Below are 26,469 nucleotides of genomic sequence, written 5' to 3' on the forward strand. Positions count from 1 at the left end.
TTTTACGTTTTTCAACCATTTATGCTACACTTAGGACCTTCATATTTTACCCAGAAAAACTTTATGATATAGTAAAACAACACTGTAAATTTCATTAAGATCGGTTTAATATATTTTGCAAAATTAATTTTGCAATTCAGCTTTCGCAAAAAAAAAAATTCATTTTTTTTAAATGTTGCAGGGCTGAAACTAAAGCAGTTGAATTTTTTTTGCTTATAGAAGTGTACTGTACCTTTTATTTGCAATTCGCAAAATTAAAATCGATTAATTACCACGGCGTCAGGAAATTTTTTAAATAAACATAATTTTTGGTGCTACGCACATGACAGCGGTGTTCGATTCACACAAGTTGATTTCCACCATTTCTTACAATCTTTATCTAATATTATTTTCTTACTCTATATTTTGTTGTATATTAATATTTTAATTCCACAAAAATCAAACTAATTTTATTATTGTTTGTGAAATATTGTTTAAACAATTGCATATGTTTAAAAATAATAAACTTTTAAAGTTAAAATACAGGGTGTTTCTAAATTCATGCGACAAACTTCAGGAGGTGATTGCTCGTATGAAATTAATATGGGTTCTTCCTATAACAAAATTTCCTCAGCCCAACCCTTTTAATCATTTAATTTCATAATTTAATCACCTCCTGAAGTTTGTCGCATGAATTTAGAAACACCCTGTATATGAACAAAGAAAGTTTTTGCTAAAAAAGTGTTATTTCAAAGGATAGAGTATGTGTTTTTATTTTGCAATAAACAAATTTATTTATTTATATCGAAATGTAATAAAAATTAAAATTTATCAATCATTATCAAAGGTCATTGGAATGCCCAATCAGAGCAAACTATCCGCTGCCCTGCGCGTAGCACCAGTAAATTAATGTTTATTTTAAAACAATCCTGACGTGGTAGTTAATCGATTTTAGTTTTGCAAATTGCAAATGAAAGGTACAGTACACTTCTATAAGCAATTTTTTTTGCGAAAGCTGGATTGCAAAATTTATTTTGCAAAATCTATTGAACCGATCTTAATGAAATTTACAGTATTGTTTTACTGTATCATAAAGTTTTTCTGGGTGAAATATGAAGATCCTAGGTGTAGCATAAATGGTTGAAAAACGTAAAATGAGAACACTTGTTTTTGTGTTTTTTCGCAACTATTGCTATTTTGCAACAAGGGTGACTATATTTTTTAAATTTTTAGCCAATTCTATATTGTAGGAAATTTAATTACACAACTTTTATGTCAGTACAACTTTTCTCGGAAATGAATACTTTTAAAGTTATAATCAAAAAACGAAGAAAAAATCGAATTTTTCCTTCATTTTTTGACATTTTGATTATTTAAACAATGTTCCGAACCTTTTTGAGAGGGAGGATAACTCAAATATTATTATTTGAGTTATTTTCAAGCAATTTGTGCAAAAAAATTGAGTCACCTCTCAACGTCCAAATGTACTAATATCTTTACAGATGCGCCCTGGTCTAACTTGTCATCAAGTTATTTTAGAAAACCTTAATCTTAATGCTATTACAAAGTCATTTTTGTATTTGAATGACGTCCTTAAGTTTCGAGAGGTGAATAGTAGGTATAATTATTTAGACAATATTATATTAAAATTGATTGATTTCTACCTGTGTCGGAAACTTAACCACATCATTCAAATATAAGTGGCTTTGCAAAAGCTTTAGGGCTTAAGGTTTCTTCAATAACTTGATGGCAAGTATACAATGTATGCTTATTAACCCCTAGCCCCCTTATATTTATAGGGTGCTTATTTCATTACATTTTACCTAATGTTTCGATTTTCACTCTGAAAAGAGTTTTCAAACAAAGAGCATTTTAAATTGTTCTATGAAAACGTATAATCAACAAAGTTGTTGTAGGTTATGTTTTTTCAAACTTGACAGTCGACTCACTTGGTCTCGATCTTGTAAGCAATGCTTTTAGTTGAAAGAATCGAAGGGAGGTGTTAGTACCTTAGGATATCAAATTCTGACTGTTTTGAGTGTTTTTTTTTTTGAAGTTATACTTCTTTACGCGCGATATGAGGGTGAATTTTAATAGGATTAAAACCTTTGATCCCGGCGCAGTCGCATTACAACTTTGTTCTGATTGGATGTTCAAATGACATGACAAAAATTATCCAATATGGCAGCTGTGGGACTGTGGTTTGGTTATGTATGGTTGTTGCGTTTTAAAATTTGTAGGAAGAGAAACAACAAACAAAAAGTTAGTTAATGGTTATACTGCCTTTTTAAATAGTTTTCATATTATATTTTTGGACTTATTAACATAGAAGAGATGATTGTTGCATGCCAATGTGAAAGCCCATCAAACTGGGACTAGTATGAGTGCCGCAAAATTACTGATAAAAAACCTATTAGCTCGAATACGTAGAGAACTGTGGATAACAACAATCAACCGGGACGATCTACGATCTCGCTTATTCAAAGCTAAAAAATCTTACACTGGTAAGTGTTTTAAAAATAGTTAATCAAATTTTGTTATGATATTTGAACATAGCCACTTTGCACGATGCAAGTGATTGCGCGAAATTTATTAGTCGTTATACGGGCTCTGATTGGGTGTTGAAATGATCTGTCCATAATAAATAATTGTTCAATATGAAGGTAAACAAATGTATAATATATTAGTTTTATTGTTGTGAGGACAGAAACAAAAAAGTTTATAATTGTGATGATTTTTAAATAGTTTTTAAAGCAACAGGTACGTAATAATTGTAAATGTATCATAGGTACCTATTTGAACCTACCAAAATACATAGTATGTAATACTTTTATTTACATAATTTGATTACCATCAAAATTTCTATCAATATTCACCTAATATATCGTTTTCTTTCTCTATGTTTTGTTGTATTTTTTCAATTCTAAATCATTTCAAGTCAAAATCAAAATAATTTGATTTACATAATTCAAAAATGTCAAAAGTTTAATCCGTTTAGTTAGTCGATCTTCGCACATAATGACACACTGTCTCCGTGGCGAAGCGTTTAATGCGAGTGAACCCCAATACAACGCCAATACCAGCCGCTCTGGTAAGTTGGTCCGAATCCCAATAGAAACTTTTATTTTTTTTTATTTTTTTTATACATTTTATGATTGTAAGTATATTTATTATATCATTTTATTTTCAGAAAATACGTATTTCGTTAAAAAAATTTCCGACAATTAATGTTCAAAAATCATTTGTGGCATTTTTAATGTGTCTGTGTGTGTTTTATTATTTTATTATTTTAATTTTTGGCACTGTTTTAATAAAAATATTTGGGAAGTAGTAAGTATAAATTAGTTTAATATTTAAATAAAATATAAATAAAAAGTATATTCATTTCGTTTATAATCATATAATCATATAATAGAAGTATATAGTATTTTTACTACAAAAACGTTATTACGTAGGTCAAAATTTTTGACGTAAGAGAACTGTCAAAACATTAGAATATGACTTTTCATTATTGCCATGTTTATAATAATCATGGCAATAATGAAAAGTCACATTCTAATGTTTTGACAGTTCTCTTACGTCAAAAATTTTGACCTACGTAATAACGTTTTTGTAGTAAAAATACTATAACTTCTTACGTGCGTACAAAGTACACACACATTCTTTTTTTGTATTATTTATTTATTAATATGCGTTTGTATAATGTTAGATTATGTATTGTGTGTTGCATATGTGTTGGGTATAATTGTTGATGAAATATGTCTCTGTTTTTTGTTAATCCGCTACTGTTGGTATATTCTTGTTGAATATTGTGATGTGGTTAAACAGCAAATTGAGTGTAATGATTATTTCATTCATAGAGATTCTGACCAAGAGAAACCTACAAGAATAAAAATTACAGCGATTATTTCATTCATAGAAGATTCCGACCAATAGAAAGCTACAGAAATAAAAATTAAACTGATTATTTTTTGATGATTTTAACTTCCAATCGTATAGTAAGATATTTGATCACGTGTTTAATTCTGTCCAATCAGATTAAAATTATACTGAGAATTATCTACTGTAGAAAATTACCGATAGAATTTTTTTAAGTAGATTGTTTCTGTTTAATGGCAACCAGTTACCTAGTTTTGACAACTGTCACATTTAAGAAAATATCCATAATATACGTATTAAAAAATAATCTTACGAATATCACACGACAGTAAGAATAAATAAGAAAATAATGCTTCATTTTTACTCAAATTTGTTGTCATTGGGCAATAGCCACTCGAGCCCTGCGGGCTCTCGTGTCTATTGCCAGACAACAAATTTTCGAAAAACTGTCGCATTATTTTCAATTTATTCTCACTCTCTTGTGATATTATACCCGATAATTTTTGATTATTTCCCGTCGTCAATTATATTACGTCAGATGCCCTTCGTTGCTATGAAAATAGTTATTTTCCTAACAAGTGCAGAAAGTCATTCTTTTCCGCACGCGACTGCAGTTTGCCGAACGACGCGAAGCGGGCGGAAAATTATAAAATTGATGACTTTCATCCGTCAAATATTTATAACAACTGTGTGTTTAATTGTAATCGATGATGTATGTAATTGAATGACGTATATGATTTTTTAAATGAGAATAGTGGTCGTGTGCTAGCTTATTTGAAAGGTTATTCAATTATATAAACATTTTTTGCATATTTCATTTTTGACTATGAAGATTCGCACAGATACGCTGAAGCAAGCAACGCGAGAAGCACGTAAGAGCAATTTGGTTGCGAGTTTTATAGTTATCCGGTATTAATTTTTGCGGTATAATTTTACCAATGTCGAAAAGTTATGCAGATTTTTTATATTAATTTCCTCGATGTACCTACATCTTTAGCTTGTCCTCGAAAGCAAATAGTTTATTTGTCAACTGCGAAATAATTTTATGTTTATCTTTTAATTTGTAAACGACGCGACAATTATTAAGTTCGCTAATTTTTTTTTGTCAAGTGTCCAATACTATCCTATTCAAGTTCAAAATAACTTGATCGGTTACAGAGCCCTTTAGTTAGCCTTCGGCCACATAATAAACACAAGAGGGCCGCATGCGGCCCGCGGGCCGTTAGTTGAGTATCACTGGCTTAATCCCATGTTTCCAGAAAACACATGTTTTCAGAACCATATTTTTGTTGTTGACTTTTCCTTTTAGTATTGGCAACCAAAACCTGTTACATTATTCTGATGGGTTTTCTACACAATTTTCTTCATTCAATTACTTCTTTGATTTTTCTCTTTTTCTTATCTGTTTATTTCATGAATATTGATGCATCTTTCCATTGTACTGTGTGCTAGTTGTCCGAGACATATTTGCATATCTGTGATTTGTCAAAGTCTCTACACTGAACCAAAAAAGTACGTAAATAGAATGAAAAAAACATTGATTCAAAAACGGGGAGCATTAATTCTCGTCCAAAGATCAGTATCGTTGGTCCAATGTAAGTAGATACATTAACTAATGCTTAAAAACATTAACTTCTATGAATTAGTACGTTCATTCAATGTACTTTCTAGTTATGAATTAATGTACCGATACATTGATTCAATGTACCAATCCATTGATTCAATGTACTTTCTAGTTAAGAATTAATGTACCGATCCATTGATTCAATGTACCGATACATTGATTTAATGTACCGATACATTGATTCTTTACTAGAAAGTACATTGAATCAATGGATCGGTACATTGAATCAATGTATTGGTACATTAATTCTTAACTAGAAAGTACATTGAATGAACGTACTAGTTCATAGAAGTTAATGTTTTTGAGCATTAGTTAATGTATCTACTTACATTCGACCAACGATACTGATCTTTGGACGAAAATTAATGCTCCCCGTTTTTGAATCAATGTTTTTTTCATTATATTTACGTACTTTTTTGGTTCAGTGTAGATACTGCCGACTGCAAGAGTTAACAATATTTTTCAATTATTTACGGTTTAATCATTTAAAGATTTAATTTACTAATCTTTTTTAAGATTATACCATTTAGAAATATTTTCAAATGGTTCCTATTTTATTTTACCTATTTGAATCGCTTATTTATGAAAGGCCTCGTGTCACTTTTTTTCAAATTTTAGTTGAACTTAGAAAATGATAACCCATATATTCACACATCGTTTACTTATGAAAAGCCTCATGTCGATGACAAGGGGCTTTTCATAAATAAAAGCACTGTTGGCAACATAGTGTTTCAGAAGAAAGTAAAATTGAGAAAAACAAAAAAACGAAATGTTAACTATTTCTTCCTACTATGATTTTACTTGCGAAAGATTTAAAAAAGGAGTGGTTGTTGTACCTGATTTTATAGGTGAATTTCTTAGCAAAACCTTCAAGTTATTATCTAATCCACTGTCTATTGCTGAGCCATCTTCCCCTTCGTCATTAGCAAGGAAAATTCATGAATCAAAGGTACCAATAACTCATCAAGAAAAAATTAATGCCCTGAAGTGGTTTTTCAAGTGGTTTTACAATGAGCTTGCCCGATGGCCTACAGTTGCAACCAAAAAATGAGCAAAAATGTATAAAATGGCATTGAACTTTAGCTAATTGTATTGTCTTAGAACTGTTTTAATAAAGTAATATTAATTATAAATAAACACGGTGTACATTCAGCCACCAATTACAATTTTCCCGTAAAACAACACTTTTGTTTATGAAAGGCCTTTTGTCAGCTATTTTCAATAATAAAAAAAAATACAGTATTGATTTTAAAAAGTGTACCTATCATGATTTATTTTGAGTTTTAAGGTCCTTAAAATGTTTCGAAAAATCAAAAAAGTATAAAATCGTTTTTTATAAAACTAAACAGTTTTTTCTTGTTTCCCAAAATTTACATTTTGTGACAAGAGGCCTTTCATAAATAAGCGATTCATTTGTCGAATTAGCTGTTCAAAAAATGTAAAGAGAACAAAAATTAATTACTCACCGGAGGGACCGCAGACGTTCGGATACAATTAGCGTCTCTTTGCAAAGACAATGACGTCGACTTTTCAAAGTAACAAGACACTTACTCAACACACACACTACACATGACACTGGGTACCTGACTGAAAAAATGCACCGTACCTACCATGCCAATGGCCATTAGTTGTCGAGGCATCAGGTAAATAAAAAAAAATTAATTAATACTAGATATGTAGCATTGAATAATGAAATAGGTACTTACATTCCGTAATGTCTTCATGGGCAGGTAATCTTTTCAAATAAAAATTTATTTGTTTTATCCTTGATATGACTTTCACTATATTCTTTCGAAATTGCTGTCCCATCCATCAATAAGTCTATTGCCATTTCCAAATGCCACTCCAAAGTCCATCTGCATCAGTATCAATCTGCAAAAGTGGAAATAGAAGTACAACTTTTTTTTTATAGAAATCCAACAAAATAATTTATAAATAGTTAAAAATATATGTAAATACATACCTTAGAAAAATCAACCAAATCACTAGTGCCAAACACCGCTCTTCAGAGTCTGCAGCTGCAGGGTAACTGTCTGCTAGGAGGTTACAACTGTTGTCACGTGATTTTTTACACCAATAAAAACACTTATAGAGTTTTAAGAAATGTATCGGTTTATGTACAAGATTGTTGTTACAATGTATTAATCATTGATTCAGGTATATTACGTTAAAACAATAATTGCGTTACATCAAAACAATGTATCGAGTTATTAATCACAGTCTAAAACATTAATTTAATGTACGAAAACATTAATTTAATGTAGGAAAACATTGATTCAATAAACGAGTTCGTAATTTAATGAACACTGTACATTAGTGCAACGTTTTATATTCATTAATTTAACCGCATAATCCTGATGCATAGTTTCGTATAGACAATGAAAAAATTATTAGTATTATGAAAAAAGTCATTTAATAGATAAAACGATTCGTTGAATTAATGATTCTATTCATTATTTTTTAATGAATAGAATTACATTGTAATAATGAATATGGTCATTACTTAATGACTACGTGTTTATAGTATTAACGAAATTTTCATTGAATCAATGTAAAAAAATTCAATGATTGGCGTTCATTGGTACTATGTACAATATTTTTTTCAGTGTAGGTTTTTTATATGTTCCATGCTCATATCCTTAGACACTTAGTGATTTTGCGTTTCTTCCACATAGAAATTGGTTCATTCACAAGGTATTTTATACAGGGTATTTTTTTAAATTGATGGAAAACAGTAAGACTTAAGGTTTTCTTAGTACAGACATCTTCGAGAGAATGGAAAAAGCTTTAAAATGGCGTATTACAAAGTTTAATATACTTATTTATTGTTAATATAATTTCGAAAAAAGGTCGAAATTTCGAACAAATTATTTTTGCAATAACTATTGTAAAAATAAGTATACAGCTTTGAAATTTTTGTCAAATGAGGGTTCTTTGGTGCTTAATATGTGAGAAAAATTTCAACGGGATTCATTAAATCGTTTAAATTTTATTCAAATTGTTTATCCCAGAGCGATTTTTTGCAATAACATAAGTTAGAAAACAATAATGTTAGAACCATTCTACAGGTGGCAAATGAAAGAGCATAAGCTAAACTTTCAAATTGGTTTAAAAAAGTGAATAAAAAATTCATTTATTAGTAATAAATAATTATGCAAAAGTATGGTCAATGTTTTCTTATAAACTTTTTATTTTTTTATTGAGATTATAAATTATATATATTTATTACAATTTTTCATCGATTATCTTATACACAACATTACTTGGTAGTTGTATACCTAAAACACGGTAAAAAAATAGATTTTTTTGAAAAACTTTGTTGAAAAAGTTTATACGGAAAAATTGATGATACATTTGCATAATTATTTATTACTAATAAATGCATTTTTTATTCACTTTTTCAAATCAATTTAAAAGTTTTGTTCATGCTCTTTCATTTGACATCTGTAGAATGGTTCTAACATTATTTTTTTCTAACTTATGCTATTGCAAAAAATCTCTCTGGGATAAACAATTTGAATAAAATTTAAACAATTGACAATTGGATATAGTAATTCAGTCAATACTCGCAATCTTAAGTTTGTATTTTATTAGTTGTTATATAATCATGGGGCAACTGGTTTCGAGTCTTACAATATATGACTCATCATCAGGCCCAGTACAAAAAGTCTTCACCATACAAACTACAAGCTAAAATCACAAAACGAGAGACATGTACGTTATACATGTATAAAACATAAAAAACAACTTTGTCTTGGTTTTAATCACATATAGACCAGAAAGCCACTGCGCATCCGCTAGGAAAAATATTCTAATTCGGATTTTTTGCACAATCTTACTCAAAAAGGACCCCTTTTAACAAATTTGCATGTTGCCAGGACCAAAAGTTGGTCAAAAATTTTTTAAACGTTTTTTTTTCCTAAAATAATTTTTTTGGCATGCAACCAAAAAAATTTTTTTAGGTTTTTTGGATCATTCCAAACAGAAAAGGTCTTTAGTGACTTTTCTCTAAAGTTGATAGTTTTTGACATATAAGTATTAAAAATTGAAAAATTGCCAAATCGGCCAAATCGGCAACATTCAAAAACTATGTGAAAAACTGAAAATTTGAATGTTGCCAATGTAAGTAGATATTCTTTAAACATCGATTGATGAAATGCCGAAGAGTTTTTCGCAATACAATATTCAAAACTCCTTTCCACCGTCGCATGTGTATACAGTATGGTGCAAATGAAAGAAATAAATTAGTTATTTCGTAAACCGGCTAATTAAAGAAAAATCCCGAAACAGGTCGATTTTTATTTTTAAATTATGATATTGTGGCATATATGGTATATTCGTAACGTCATCCATCTGGGCGTGATGACGTAATCGATGATTTTTTAAATGAGAATAGGGGTCATGTGACAGCTCATTTGAAAGGTTTTTTAATTCTCTATTCAGTAAGATAAACATTTACATAATTACTTATACAGGATGTGCAAAAATTTTTTATTAAATTAAATTATTTGACAAATTGACAAAAAATTAAATTATTGGACACCCTGTATAAATAATTATGTAAATGTTTATATTACTGAATAGAGAATTGAAGAACCTTTCAAATAAGATTAAAGACCTTTTCTGTTTGGAATGATCCAAAAAAACCTAAAAAATTTTGTTCCATGCAAAAAAAATAATTTAAAAAAAAACAAAAAAAAAACGTTTAAAAAATTTTTAACCAGCTTTTGGTCCTGGCAACCAACATGCAAATTTGTTAAAAGGGGTTCTTTTTGAGTAAGATTGCGCAAAAAATCCGAATTAGAATATTTTTCCTAGCGGATGCGCAGTGGCTTTCTGAACTAATACAATAAAGCCAAACAACTGTATTGGGACCGTGCAAGTTCGGCAAGCGACACCTATTTCTACGCTCTGCAATTTTATTCGCACTTTTAATTATATTGGCCAATTATATTAGTCCTGGTTACTAGATAATTGTCAAGGCCATAGCCCAAAAAAATAATAAGAAAAAAAATAAGATTCAGGTTATGTTATTAAAACGTAAACGGTACATTTCATGTCAAATCACTGAGACAAAAAATTTTGGATCTCCGATTTGTCTGAAAATTGGTATATAGCTTCTGCGGGACGTAAAAATAAGATATTTAAGGTCAAAAAATCTTCTTCTTCTTTTTTTCTCAAAATGTTAATTTATGCGATTTTACAGTGATTTGGTGTTTATTTAAACAAATTTGCATTTTCTGTCGTAAAGTATCAATGAAAATCATAATATTTTAATAGAAAGGACTCAAAAATGTCATTATATGGCATTATAACAAGTTATTTTGAATCAAAACAAGTTTTGAATCAAATTTTATAGTGTAAAAAACGTTAAAATACCGTTTTTTACATTTTCCTCCATTCCCAAAATACATCATCATCGATTTGGCTGAAAATTTGCCCACAGATAGCCAAAAGATAGGACTTTAAGTGGTTAGAAGGATTTGAATTATATTACAATACCAAAAAAGTTACATGCAGTAATATCAGACTCAAAAGTATATATTAGTCCAGTCGGGATAGCATTTGACCTTGAATGCCGAGATGCCCAAAATTTTATTTTTCTGATCTTTAGGGGAGTCAATAGTAGCCTAAATTTAAAATCATGAATGAATTCCTCCATTACGTTAGCCGCCATCTTGATTTTAAAGGAGAACCTGTTTTGCTCAATATCTCCGCCATTTTTAACTTTTCGACAAAAATGGTAGGAACTGAAATTGTTCCAAATAAATCGTATTTACAATTATTACAATTTATTTTTAACAATTTTTGTCGTGAGGTCGATATTTTCGAGTTAATTGTACTTACAGTAGAGGCCTATATTTTTGACTGTAATATTGCATGTAACTTTTTTGGTATTGTAATATAATTCAAATCCTTCTCACCACTTAAATTCCTATGTTTTGTCTATCTGTGGGCAAATTTTCAGCCAAATCGATTGTGATGTATTTTGGGAATGGAGAAAAATGTAAAAAACGGTATTATAACGTTTTCTACACTATAAAATTTGATCAAAAGCTTGTTTTGAATCAAAGTAACTTGTTATAATGCCATATAATGACATTTTTGAGTCCCTTCTATTAAAATATTATGTTTTCCATTGATACTTTACAATAGAAAATGCAAATTTGTATAAATAAACACCAAATCACTGTAAAATCGCATAAAATAACATTTTGAGAAAAAAAAAGAAGAAGATTTTTTGACCTTAAATATCCACAGTGAACGACAGTTCTCACCAGTGGCGCACAACACCCCTACAAGCGACACTATATATACACGAAATTTTCGATTTTCTAAACCTGACTGAATTGAAAATTGGGCCAAATCCCATCTTAAAGTTTAGGAAAAGACTCGTCCATCCATATGTTACCTCTCCATTTTGGTCCAAGGGTGTGGATTTTACGGCCCTTCCCATTTAAAGCCTGTTTTTCGTTCTCGTCCCCAAAACTCCCAAAAATTTCAAAAATTTAAGCCCGACCTTTGCGGCTTCTGATAGCACACACTCAAAAAAATTTAGTTCGCAATATTGATTAACAGTGATTATTGAATAGTATTTCGTTCTCACAACAATTTAATTTGTTGTTTCAACGAACTTTTAGACATTGACGAATGTACTTGGTTATTGTCACAATGATTGAATAATAATTGTGAGGATAACTAGAGTACATTAATCAATAACACTCAATTTATTCAGCCAATAACTTAGTTTCGTATATTTAATAAATACTGTTAATTGTGGCAGCAACTCACGTTCTTGATTTCGTAGATGACAAGCAATTACCTTGGTTTACCATGACAACGTACAGATTTTATTAAAACAATGTACAAATGTTGTTAATATAGAGTAATATAATTATGATTATTGAATAGATGTACACTGATTGTTGTGCCAACGAATGCATTAATTAATCTACTACTGCCTTTAATTCCCACAATCAATGCGTTAATTGTGACAATAATCGTGGTTGTTGAGACAATAAATGTTTTGCTTGACCATTTGAAATGTAACGGCTTTTCCTTGAAAGTGTCGAATAATAATTGCAATTTGTTTCCAAGTGTAGTCCGTAGTAGAAAGAAGATGAGGATAAGATATTACTTATTTTTTATATTTGAATAAAAGTAAGTTTTTTCTGATAAGGTAAATACGGGAGAACATTCTAATTAAAAATAAACTTGTCAGTGTCTTATAATTGTAATAGTTTACTTTTAATATTGTCTTGTGATGTTATTTATAAGATGAACTGAAAATGAATTTTCGAATCCTGAATGAAAAAAATAATTAGTATTTTTGAAAATTTAAAAGCAGAATAAAATATTACAGTATTATCGAGGGTCTGACGTCCCTGAGAACTTCTATAATGATTATTTTAATAAGTCACAGGGGTGAAAAACAGAAAATTTAGTATGATTTTTTTATTTCAAATATACTATTCAAAAGAAACTTTTTGTTTATTCTAAGGGACTTTCAGCTCTCAGTAATAATGTAGTCTTTTATTCTACGGTTAAATTTTTCAAAAATACTTATTAGTTTTCTCAGGATTCCAAAAAAATGAATGCGTTTAAAAAAAATTCGATCGAAATTTTGCCCCTGCTCTCTCAAAAATGATTCAAGTGTTATACATTTTTGAAATCACTATTTCAAACACTTTTAAATGAGCTGTCACATGATGTACTTTCCCATTAAAAAAAATCAAAGTTACGCCTGTCACCTGAAGAGGGATCGTGTAAAGTTCGAAACATTGATGTTATAATATACTTTGATAATTTTAAAAATCGACCTGTCTGAGCGTTTTGCTTATGTGCTAAAAATAAATAAGTTAATAAGGGGGGGGGGGGGGAAGTGTAACACTTATTCCAGTGCACTGTATAAGCGATATAATAATTATGAGAAATCACACAGTGTAAAGTCCTAAAGGTTAAGGACAAAAAAGGGGATTTAAAAAATTATTATTAATCAATTAATATGATACATTGGGCTAATGCATTCAGTAATTATTAATATAAAATACGTTCATAGTAGGAATGAACGAAACTGATTGTAAGAATGAATAGAATTGCTTGTAAGAATAACCGTATTTATTGTGCCAATGAACGGAATTAATTGTAACAATAAACGGAAATAATTGTAGAAATAAACGAAATACGTTAGGAGAAATAACACTGTTATTGGCACAACGAATGGTCTTCGTCGGTCAATTAACGACGTTGTTGTTTCAATAAATAGTGTCCGTTGACTCAATGAACTGAGTTCGTAATATCAATAAAGTGATATTATGGTATACATAATGAATGTTCGTCCATTCAATAAACGTAATACATTGGCTCAACTAACGAAAATAATGAATTGATGAACATCGATTTATTGTTCCAATAAAACCAAGAATTGGACAAATTTTAAGAATTGCGTTTGTTGTCTGAATTAACATTTTTATTGATATTACGTACCTTTTTCGTTGAGTGCAGATCATTACCTTTCCAACGCATGTTTAATTTTGAAAATCGGTTATACCATTCAAAAGTTATCGAGCTCAGAAATATGACTCAATTTTTATTTAAAAAATGGAAAATGTTTGTGGATATGTATGTATGTATGTATGTATGTATGTATGTATGTATGTATGTATGCATGTATGTGTGTGGAAAAGTTACACCGATCTGAATATTTTTTTCTGTGTTTCAAGAAGGTGTGAGGGCCGATTCAGAACCGGTCTAATTTTTGACTTCTGACTACCCGTAAGCCAGCTAGAGGACTAGGTAGATACAAAATAGCATATTTTTTGGGCGTATATATCTTAGGTTCAAGGAAAGACAGGAAAACCGCAAATACACCAAATCAATAGGGTTGAGTTAAGCTTTCAAATGGCGTTGAAGCGATCAATCTGAGACATACATACTGCTCACCAGAGCCAAAAAACTGAAAAATTAAACTTTGAAGATTTTGGCTTTTCGACAATTACTCAAAATTTCAACATACGAATTGCACCAATAACTGAGCGTTTGTAGAAGGACTCAGGACGCGTCTAACGGTGTATACCTCATATCTGGGAAAATTCGAATTTTTAAGTTATAGGCTTCATAAATATAATCAAATCTATTTCTTATGGGAAAAACGGTTTTTCAAGCTCAATAATTCCTGTAATACGTTCAGTTATCATACTTGATCTTGGATGCGTCAGATACTACTTGTCAATACGTTTCAAATTCATGTTTAGTGATCAACATCAGGTAAACCGTTCAGAAGTTATAGAGCTCCAAAAGTATAATTAGTCCAGGAACTGAAATTTTTCACTTCGCAATTTTTACAGAATGGATAGATTTGCTTGAAAATTTGACAAATGAAACAAGTAGTGGATAGTCCAAGGATTAAAATCTATATGATGCCGAAAGACGCTTTTACCATGGGGTGGTTGCCACCTCATCTCGAGAGTGGAAATTTTTTATTATATTTTGACCGCAAATGCTGGTAAAAATATTAATTATAAGCAAAAAATGTTCATTATACATTTTTTTGATAAAATTAATAGTTTTCGGTTTATTGGTTTTCGAAGCTGTTAGTTTTATATCGAAAAAATTACCAGAGAACGACAGTTCTCGCCAGTGGCGCAGAAATACACCCCCCTACACGCGACACTATTATATACACGAAATTTTCAATTTTCTAAATCTGACTGAATTAAAAATTGTGCCAACTCCCATCTTCAAGTTCAGAAAAAGACTCACCCATTCATATGTCAACCATCCATTTTGGTCCAAGGGTGTCGATTTTAAGGCCCTTCCTATTTAGGGTCTGTTTTTCGTTCTGGTCCCCAAAACTCCCAAAAACTTCGAAAATTTAAGTCCGACCTTTGCGGCTTCTAACAGTACTGATCATTACCTTTCCAACGCATGTCTAATTTTGAACATTACCAGAGAACGGTAGTTCTCGCCAGTAGCGCACACCCACACCCCCTACACGTAACACTATATATACACGCAATTTTCGATTTTCTAAATCTGACTGAATTGAAAATTGGGCCAAGTCCCATCTTAAAGTTCAGAAAAAAAAGTCACCCATTTATATGTCAACCATCGATTTTGGTCCAAGAGTGTAGATTTTACGGCCCTTCCTATTTAGGGTCTGTTTTTCGTTCTCGTCCCCACAACTCCCAAAAACTTTAAAAATTTAAGTCCAACCTTTGCGGCTTCTAATAAAACTGATCATTACCTTTCCAACGCATGTCTAATTTTGAAAATCGGTTATACCATTCAAAAGTTATAGAGCTTAGAAATGTGACTTAATTTTTATTTAAAAAAGGGAAAATGTTTGTGGTTGTATGTATGTGTGTTTGAAAGTTAAACCGATTTGATATATTTCCTCTGTGTTTGAAGAGGGGGTCAGGGCCGATTTAGAACCGGTGTAGTTTGTGACTTTTGACCACCCATAAGCCAGCTATAGGACTTGGTAAGTACAAAACGGCATATGTTTTGGGGGTATATTTATTCGGATCAAGAAGAGCCAGGAGAACCGCAAATACATCAAATTATTAGTGTTGACTTAAGCTTTCAAATGGTGTCTAAGCCGTCAGGATCAGACATACACACGGCTCAGTATAGCCGAAAAACTGAAAAACTAAACTTTGAAAATTTTGGTTTTTCGACAATTACTCAACATTTCAACCTACGAATTGCGCCAATAACTTAGCGTTTGTAGAAGGACTCAAGACTAATTTAACGGTGTATACCTCATATCCCGGAAAATTTGAATTTTTTAGGTTATAGGCTTCATAAGTATGATAAAATCTATTTCCTGTGGGAAAAACGGTTTCTCAAGCTCAATAATTCCTGTAATAGCTTCAGTTATCATACTTGACCTTAGATCCATGAGACACTACTGGTCAATACGTTTCAAACTCATATTTACTAATCAAAATCGGTTAAGCCGTTTAGAAGTTATTAAGCTACAAAAGTATAATCCAATTAACGATTATTCCCGAAATGGTTTATGTAGTTGTAGTGGTTACGACGCTAAATTTGATCTGGCAACGGGCAATCCGACTTCATTTACCGGAAATCTGAATATTTTTTTTTCAATCTATTTCGAATAAAAAAAATCTAGTGTACATTCGATGGACACTAGATCATTTGGGAGATAATACAACAAAGGTGACCATTTATAAAGCTTGACGTGTAATAGAGGAACATTGTATTCAACTTCATACATTTAATTTATAAATAACTTTGAAAAACTCCTGATACAAGAATAAAAAACCGCTAAACGCCGTAAAAATGAGTGGCGCATAATAGGCCTTGGGCCCGCATATACAATTATTATTTATGACCACACCGTTGAAACTTTTTGTACTTGTTATTTGGGTGGAGTCGGACAAATTTTGAGCTTGGCGCATTATGGTAGTGGGGCGTTTGTCTGTCAAGCGGTGACGAAGTTGTCAATTTTATGCAAGAAAAAAATTTATTACCACATTGGTCATTCTATTTTAATCAATGGATTTTGTCATATAAACAACGAAAACAATTTTGTCGGACAAAAATATTGGGGCATATGACGCGTCGGACACGCTAAATATGTCAAATTTATGAAAATAATAAATTTATTACCACATCGATAATTTTAACGGTATCTATCATAAAACCTTTTTACAATAATGTGGTAACCTTGTCGGACAATTTTCACGGGGCATATGCGCAGTCGGACGCGCCAAAGATGTCAATTTCCTGAAAATTTTTTATTTATTACCACAGATGTCATTTTTATTTTGTACTGTTCTTTTACATGTGTAATGCATATTGGATCACTTGTCGGACAAAAATAATGGGGCGTTTTGGTACAATTAAAATAAAAAGTAATTTTTATGCATACAGGGTGTTTGGTAAAGAATGGGCCATAGCTTAACCTCAGGTCCCTGAGGTTAAAATAGACCGATTTAAGCTAACTTACCTTAGTACAAAGTTTATAATAGCCGAGATACAGGGTGACAAAGTTAAACTTTTTTTTTATTTATTATTGAATATTTCCTGATAGGTATGAGATAACAACATGAAATTTTATATCTGGGGGTTTCTTGGGTCGAGAAATCTATATTCCTTACCAAAAATTATGCATTGCCCAGAGGGCGCCACATATGCCTTTCAGCACTCATTTATTACGTTCAATTTTTTTTATCCCTCACTCTGTATAATTTTGACATTAAAATTTTTATTTTCCTATTAGTTTTACTTAAAAAAGGTATACTTCTGTCATCTTCCTAAACTCAACCGTTTTCGAGATAAACGCATTTTAAATATGCGATACACCATCATTTTTAGCATAATATCATTGTAGTTACACCCGAAAAATAACTTAAAATTTATGAAAATAATAAATTTATTACCACATAGCTAATTTTAACGAAATCTACCATAAAACTTTTTACAATAATGTGGTAACCTTGTCGGACAATTTTCACGGGGCATATGCGCAGTCGGACGCGCTGAAAATGTCAATTTCCTGAAAATATTTTATTTATTACCACAGATGTTATTTTTATTTTGTACTGTTTTTTTACATGTGTAATGCATATTGGATCACTTGTCGGACAAAAATAATGGGGCGTTTTGGTACAATTTAAAAAAAAATTAATTTTTATACATTTTTGACTTCATATTAAATTACGTATTTTTCGGCTCATATTACCCGTATGCGCGCCAATGGTGAATATTAAATTCTTAACTGTAGTTAAAAAATGTAGTTAATAATGTAACTGTAGTTAATACCCAAAATTAATTTTGGGTACAACTCTAAGTCATCATCATCATCATCATCATTTGGCTCTACAACTCTATGTGAGTCTTGGCCGCGTTTACTATTTCCCTCCATTGTTGTCGGTCCTGAGCAGCTATTTCCTATTGCTGTACTCCCATTTTGCGTAGATCGCTGGCTACTGCGTCCTTCCATCTCTTTCTTGGGCGACCAACTGACCTTTTTCCATCGGGCCTTTCCCAGAATGTGGCGTTTAGAAGTCTTTCGTCACTTGATCTTAGTACGTGACCCGCCCATCGTATTCTGTTTGATTTAATGTAGCTTACTATGTTTTCATCTCCGTATATTGTCTGGAGTTCATCATTGTGTCTTCTTCTCCATTCTCAAAGTCATACCCTTTTAAATTTTTTACTTAATGTGTGTAACAATTTTCAGCTAAATCGATCTAAAAATAACCGAGAAAAACTGTTTTAAATTTTTTTTTGATAATACCTCCTCGTCGATAGCCTAAAATAATGAAGTTTTCTGTTCGTTTGCCCCAACATTTTTGTCAGACAGTTACATGTTTTGGTTAAGAATATAATTAGTTGTAACTTACTATTTTGTCGGAAAAATGGTTGTAAATATAAGGGATGCACGAACCCAGCATAATTTAAAAGTATAGTTTATTAATAAACATTAAATTTTTTGTCCGACTTTGGATTTGCCCCAATATTTTTGTCCGACACTTAGATTTTTTGATTTGGAATATAACTACTTATAACCCGATTTGTGTCGGAAATTTTTTTTATTTCGAGAAAAAAACTACAGAACTATGTTTGTCGTTGTTCAAGGAGTATGTACGCAAATATCAGATAAAAATTTTTCTAAAATTTTCCCTCTTGTCGGAAATTTTTTTGGAAAAATTTTGAGTACAGCTCTGCGTCTACCATTTTAAATGTTTTACTTAGTGTGTGTACCAATTTTGAGCTAAATCGATTCAAAAATAACCAAGAAAACTGTTTTAAAAATTTTTTTGATAATACCTTCTCGTCGATAGCCTAAAAGAATTAAGTTTTCTGTTCGTTTGCCCCAAGATTTTTGTCAGACAATTACATTTTTTGTTTAAGAATATAATTACTTGTAACTAACTACTTTTGTCGGAAAAATGGAGGTAAAGATAAGGGATACACGAACCCAGCATAGTTTAAAAGTATAGTTTATCAATAAAAATTAAATTTTTTGTACGAATTTGGATTTGCCCCAATATTTTTGTCGGACACTTAGATTTTTTTATTTGTAATATAACTACTTATAACCTGATACTTGTGTCGGAAATTTTTTTTATTTCGAGAATAAAAACTACAGAACCATGTTTGTCGTTGTTCAAAGAGTATGTACGCAAATATCATATCACAATTTTTCTAAAATTTTCCCTCTTGTCGGAAATTTTTTGGGAAAATTTTGGGTACAGCTCTACGTCATACCCTTTTAAATGTTTTACTTAGTGTTTGTACCAATTTTCAGCTAAATTGATTCAAAAATAACCGAGAAAAACTGTTTTAAAATATTTTTGGATAATACCTCCTCGTCCATAGCCTAAAAGAGTTAAGTTTCCTGTTCGTTTGCCCCAACATTTTTGTCAGACAATTACATTTTTTGTTTAAGAGTATAATTACTTGTATCCTACTACTTTTGTCGGAAAAATGGTTGTAAAGATAAGGGATGCACGAACCCAGAATAGTTTAAAATTATAGTTTATTAATAAAAATTAAATTTTTTGTCCGACTTTGGATGTGCCCCACTATTTATGTCGGGCACTTAGATTTTTTGATTTGGAATATAACTACTTATAACCTGATACATGTGCTGAAATTTTTTTTTAATACGAGAAAAAAATACAGAACGATGTTTGTCGTTGTTCAAGGAGTATGTACACAAATTATCAGATCACAATTTTTCTAAAATTTTCCCTCTTGTCGGAAATTTTTTTTAGAAAATTTTGGGTTCCGACCCACGTCATACCCTTTTAAATGCTTTACTTAGTGTGTGTACCAATTTTCAGCTAAATCGATTCAAAAGTAACCGAGAAACACTGTTTTAAAAATTTTTTTTGATAATACCTCCTCGTCGATAGCCTAAAAGAATTAAGTTTTCTGTCCGTTTGCCCCAACATTTTTGTCAGACAATTACATTTTTTGTTTAAGAATATAATTACTTGTAACCTACTACTTTTGTCGGAAAAATGGTTGTAAAGATAAGGGATGCACGAACCCAGCATAATTTGAAAGTATAGTTTACTAATAAAAATTACATTTTTTGTCCGACCGTCGAGTTGCCCCAATATTTTTGTCCGACACTTTGATTTTTTGATTAAGAATATAATTACTTATAACCTAATAATGTTGTCGGAAAAATGGTTTTAAAGGTAAGGGTTGCACGAACCCAGTATTTTTTAAAAAACAGTTTATTAATAAAAATTAAATTTTTTGTCCGACTTTGGATTTGACCCAATATTTTTGTCGGACACTTAAATTTTTTGATTTAGAATATAACTACTTATAACCTGATACTTGTGTCGGAAATTTTTTTTAATTGGAAAAAAAACTACAGAACGATGTTTGTCGTTGTTCAAGGAGTACGTAAGCAAATATCAGATCACAATTTTTCTAAAATTTTCCCTCTTTTCAGAAAATTTTTTAAGAAAATTTTGGGTACAGCTCTACGTCATACCCTTTTAAATGTTTTACTTAGTGTGTGTACCAATTTTGAGCTAAATCGATTCAAAAATATCCGAGAAAACTCTTTTAAAATTTTTTGATATTACTTTCTCGTCGATAGGCTAAAAAATTAAGTTTTCTGTTCGTTTGCCCCAAGATTTTTGTCAAACAATTACATTTTTTGTTTAAGAATCTAATTACTTGTAACTTACTACCTTTGTCGGAAAAATGGTTGTAAAGATAAGGGGTACACGAACCCAGCATAATTTAAAAGTATAGTTTATCAATAAAAATTAAATTTTTTGTACGAATTTGGATTTGCCCCAATATTTTTGTCGGACACTTAGATTTTTTGATTTGGAATATAACTACTTATAACCTGATACTTGTGTCGGAAATTTTTTTTTATTTCGAGAAAAAAACTACAGAGCGATGTTTGTCGTTGTTCAAGGAGTATGTACGCAAATATCAGATCACAATTTTTCTAAAATTTTCCCTCTTGTCCGAAATTTTTTTGGGAAAACTTTGGGTACAGCTCTACGTCATACCCTTTTAAATGTTTTACTTAGTGTGTGTACCAATTTTCAGCTAAATCGATTCAAAAATAACCGAGAAAAACTGTTTTAAAATATTTTTGGATAATACCTCCTCGTCCATAGCCTAAAACAATTAAGTTTCCTGTTCGTTTGCCCCAACATTTTTGTCAGACAATTACATTTTTTGTTTAAGAGTATAATTACTTGTATCCTACTACTTTTGTCGGAAAAATGGTTGTAAAGATAAGGGATGCACGAACCCAGCATAATTTAAAAGTATAGTTTATTAATAAAAATTAAATTTTTTGTCCGACTTTGGATGTGCCCCACTATTTATGTCGGGCACTTAGATTTTTTGATTTGGAATATAACTACTTATAACCTGATACATGTGCTGAAATTTTTTTTTAATTCGAGAAAAAAATACAGAACGATGTTTGTCGTTGTTCAAGGAGTATATACACACATTATCAGATCACAATTTTTCTAAAATTTTCCCTCTTGTCGGAAAATTTTTTAAGAAAATTTTGGGTTCCGACCTACGTCATACCCTTTTAAATGCTTTACTTAGTGTGTGTACCAATTTTCAGCTAAATCGATTCAAAAGTAACCGAGAAATTCTGTTTTAAAATTTTTTTTTGATAATACCTCCTCGTCGATAGCCTAAAAGAATTAAGTTTTCTGTGCGTTTGCCCCAACATTTTTGTCAGACAATTACATTTTTTGTTTAAGAATATAATTACTTGTAACCTACTACATTTGTCGGAAAAATGGTTGTAAAATAAGGGATGCACGAACCCAGCATAATTGGAAAGTATAGTTTACTAATAAAAATTAAATTTTTTGTCCGACTGTCGAGTTGCCCCAATATTTTTGTCCGACACTTTGATTTTTTGATTAAGAATATAATTACTTATAACCTACTAATGTTGTCGGAAAAATGGTTGTAAATAAAAAAATTTCAGGAAATTGACATCTTCGGCGCGTCCGACTGCGCATATGCCCCGTGAAAATTGTCCGACAAGGTTACCACATTATTGTAAAAATGCTTTATGGTAGATACCGTTAAAATTATCCATGTGGTAATAAATTTATTATTTTCATAAATTTGACATATTTAGCGTGTCCGACGCGTCGTTTGCCCCAATATTTTTGTCCGACAAAATTGTTTTCGTTGTTTATATGATAAAATCCATTGATTAAAATAGAATGACCAATGTGGTAATAAATTTTTTTCTTGCATAAAGTTGACAACTTCGTCACCGCTTGACAGACAAACGCCCCACTACCATAATGCGCCAAGCTCAAAATTTGTCCGACTCCACCCAAATAACAAGTACAAAAAGTTTCAACGGTGTGGTCATAAATAATAATTGTATATGCGGGCCCAAGGCCTATAAAATATTCCAGCTACAAAAGATCTGATATGAATATTACGTGGCGCGAAAATGGATTTTCATTTGATGCAAAACAAAATTCCAGTTTTATTTTAAAAGATTTTTCCATAATATTTGCTAAATTTGAAGTAAACGCGCCACAAAAGAGTTTCAAAATTCAAACTGTATCAAAGTTACTCTTTTGTGGCGCGTTTACTTCAAATTTAGCAAATATTATGGAAAAATCTTTTAAAATAAAACTAGAATTTTGTTTTGCATCAAATGAAAATCCATTTTCGCGCCACGTAATATTCATATCAGATCTTTTGTAGCTGGAATATTTTATGCGCCACTCATTTTTACGGCGTTTAGCGGTTTTTTATTCTTGTCTTATTTTTACGTCCCGCAGAAGCTATATACCAATTTTCAGACAAATCGGAGGTCCAAAATTTTTTTTGCTCCAAAATTGAGTGATTTGAAATGTAATGACCCAAACAATTGTATGTAGTAAATAAAATTAGAAATTAAAATGCAGTACTGCAAGCAAAATACAATTAATTAGATTTACCTTTATATAATAATTGCATATCATATTAATATTGTGGAGCAACATATAATTTTTCCTCCTCAATGACAGTAGATATGAAATGTACGTGAATTTGACAATTTCAATTGACAATATGAATTATTTAAAAAAGTTGCAATATTTCTCCGCTATTCGCGCACGATTGTTTCACGTATCCCTTCCAAGTATTGAACTTCCACCGCGAATGGTATTGAACTCAATAGTCTACAGCATGTAAAAATGAGACATTCTGTCATTGGGAGCGACCAATCTGATGAGAATTGCTTGGTATATAATTTAATATATACTACCATCAATCAATTTTTTTTAAACTAAACTAAAGAAGAAGAACTAAAAAAAAACAACAATTGCTAAATCAGACAAAAAACAACTGTTAATGATAAAAAACATACACCACTGGGAACACAGGAATTTATGCTAGGTTCCACATTGAATATAACAAACAATTTAAGAGACTATAGGGCTGTTTGACTGGTCAAATTTTCTTATGGGGCTGGTGACTTCCAGGTACATCTTTAGCTGTAGAACAGTTTCAGTGGCTGTTATGTAAGTACATACCGATTACTAATAACTTTATATTATGTCGTTTGATCGCATACCATCTTGTCAGGACTCCATCAACCCTTAACTAGTTAAGGATTGATGGTAGTATATATTAAATTATATACCAAGCAATTCTCATCAGCTTGGTCGCTCCCAATGACAGAATGTCTCATTTTTACATGCTATAGTATAGACTATTGAGTTCAATACTGTACAGTTGTTTGGCTTTATTGTATGTGATTAAAACCAAGACAAAGTTGTTTTTTATGTTTTATATATGTATATGTACATATCTCTCGTTTTGTGATTTTAGCTTGTAGTTTGTATTGTGAAGACATTTTGTACTGGGCCTGATGATGAGTAATATATTGTAAGACTCGAAACCGGTTGCCCCATGATTATATAACAACTAATAAAATACAAACTTAAGATTGCGAGTATAGACTCAATTACTATATCCAATTGTATAATGGACTCGCATTGGCAACCCCTTCATCATTTAAACAATTGAATAAATCGCTTTTAATTTTTTGTCACATATTAAGCACCAAAGAACCCTAATTTGACAAAAATTTCAAAGCTATACACTTATTTTTACAATAGTTATTGCGAAATTAATTTTTGTTGAAATTTCGACCCTTTTCGCAATTATATTAACAATAAATGAGTGTATTAAACTTTGTAATACGCCATTTTAAAGCTTTTTCCATTCTCTTTAAGTCGTTTGTACTAAGAAAACCATAAGTCTACTGTTTTCCGTTAATTTGGAAAAAAAGAAAAACGGCCGTTTTTTGACACTAAATTGTTTATAAATAAAAATGGCCGCCAGATCCTAAGCAGGAAATAGTTACAATTTGCTCTTATAGGTATTACCTGTCGAAAAAACGCTTCAGTACTCTGGCTGTTGAAGTATCACGAACAGGGTATATTTTTGTCTTATTACCCTGGCCTATATTACATTTGATATTTCTGGCTTCTCGTACTATTTGTGACTAATATTAATCAATACCACATTATTGTTGTATTAGTATCGGAAAAACTTTCTAAAATGAAGTCATTAGTAAATGGAGTGTATGGTGATTAATTCATTACTACAGTGTATTCACTTAGTTTTTAGAGATTAGCTAAAATAGAACTATGAGCTGTACATATTTAATACCTATCTATTTTTACGTAGTTGGAGCTCTTATAGGGACTGTTGGTTTATTAATTTGTGCATGTATCATATCTATCTGTTGTTGTAGCGCCAATAAGACGCGTCGTTTAAGTAAGTATACTTCTTCTTCTTAACGTGCCATAAAAGTCCCCTTGACGTTGGCGATTAACATGGTGAAACTGTCTCTGTCTCGAGCTATTTTAAATAGTTGCTCTGCTTTCTGTATACCTGTCCACTCCCTGATATTCTGCAACCAAGAGGCCTGTTTCCTGCCAATTCCTCTGCGTCCTTCGATTTTACTAATCATAATAAATGTTGAATGGGTTCCATGTGAGAGTTCATTTTAAATGAAGAAAAATACAGACGTACTCTCAATCATTTAATTGTGTACTTCCGACGACCGGTTTCGCTCTCTATAGGTTGCAGAGCATCATCAGGTCAACGGTTACAAGTCACTAAATGCTACAAATAAAACCAGAGTTAGAACAATGCCTGGTTATAAAAGATGCTAAAGATCCACAAGATCAAGCCAATGTTAAACAACATACATAAATAGTAAAAACAGCAGACAAATACATATGCATGCAAAAAGGGGGGGCAGTAACAAACGTCCCCAAGCTTACAAACACATGCAGATGTATACTGTCAACAATCATGCAATTATAACGTGTCGTACTTACATTCGGTTACAAGGAGCTATAACCTCATTATTCCATAACATGATGTTTCTGCTTAAGTTATGCCAACGGGATATGGTGGAAAAGACGGAGAATGTTACAAAGTTACAAAGCATGTTACAAAGTAAACTTGTTTACCTTTGTAACATTCTCCGTCTTTTCCACCATATCCCGTTGGCATAACTTAAGCAGAAACATCATGTTATGGAATAATGAGGTTATAGCTCCTTGTAACCGAATGTAAGTACGACACGTTATAATTGCATGATTGTTGACAGTATACATCTGCATGTGTTTGTAAGCTTGGGGACGTTTGTTACTGCCCCCCCCCCCTTTTTGCATGCATATGTATTTGTCTGCTGTTTTTACTATTTATGTATGTTGTGTAACATTGGCTTGATCTTATGGATCTTTAGCATCTTTTATAACCAGACATTGTTCTAACTCTGGTTTTATTTGTAGCATTTAGTGACTTGTAACCGTTGACCTGATGATGCTCTGCAACCTATAGAGAGCGAAACCGGTCGTCGGAAGTACACAATTAAATGATTGAGAGTACGTCTGTCTTTTTCTTCATTTAATCATAATAAGTTTAAGAATATTATATCGGTCTCCCCTTACTACGTGTCCAAAATA

At 31.2% G+C, this 26,469-nt stretch overlaps 1 protein-coding gene across 11 annotated transcripts in view; it reads left to right on the forward strand.

The window, feature by feature from the left end:
* The window catches only part of LOC114342596 (nematocyst expressed protein 4), a 236,263-nt gene that overhangs the window by 90,534 nt on the left and 119,260 nt on the right, over nt 1-26,469 (forward strand). The window lies entirely within an intron of this gene.

Source organism: Diabrotica virgifera, chromosome 8 (assembly GCF_917563875.1).
Source record: "Diabrotica virgifera virgifera chromosome 8, PGI_DIABVI_V3a".
Taxonomy (NCBI): domain Eukaryota; kingdom Metazoa; phylum Arthropoda; class Insecta; order Coleoptera; family Chrysomelidae; genus Diabrotica; species Diabrotica virgifera.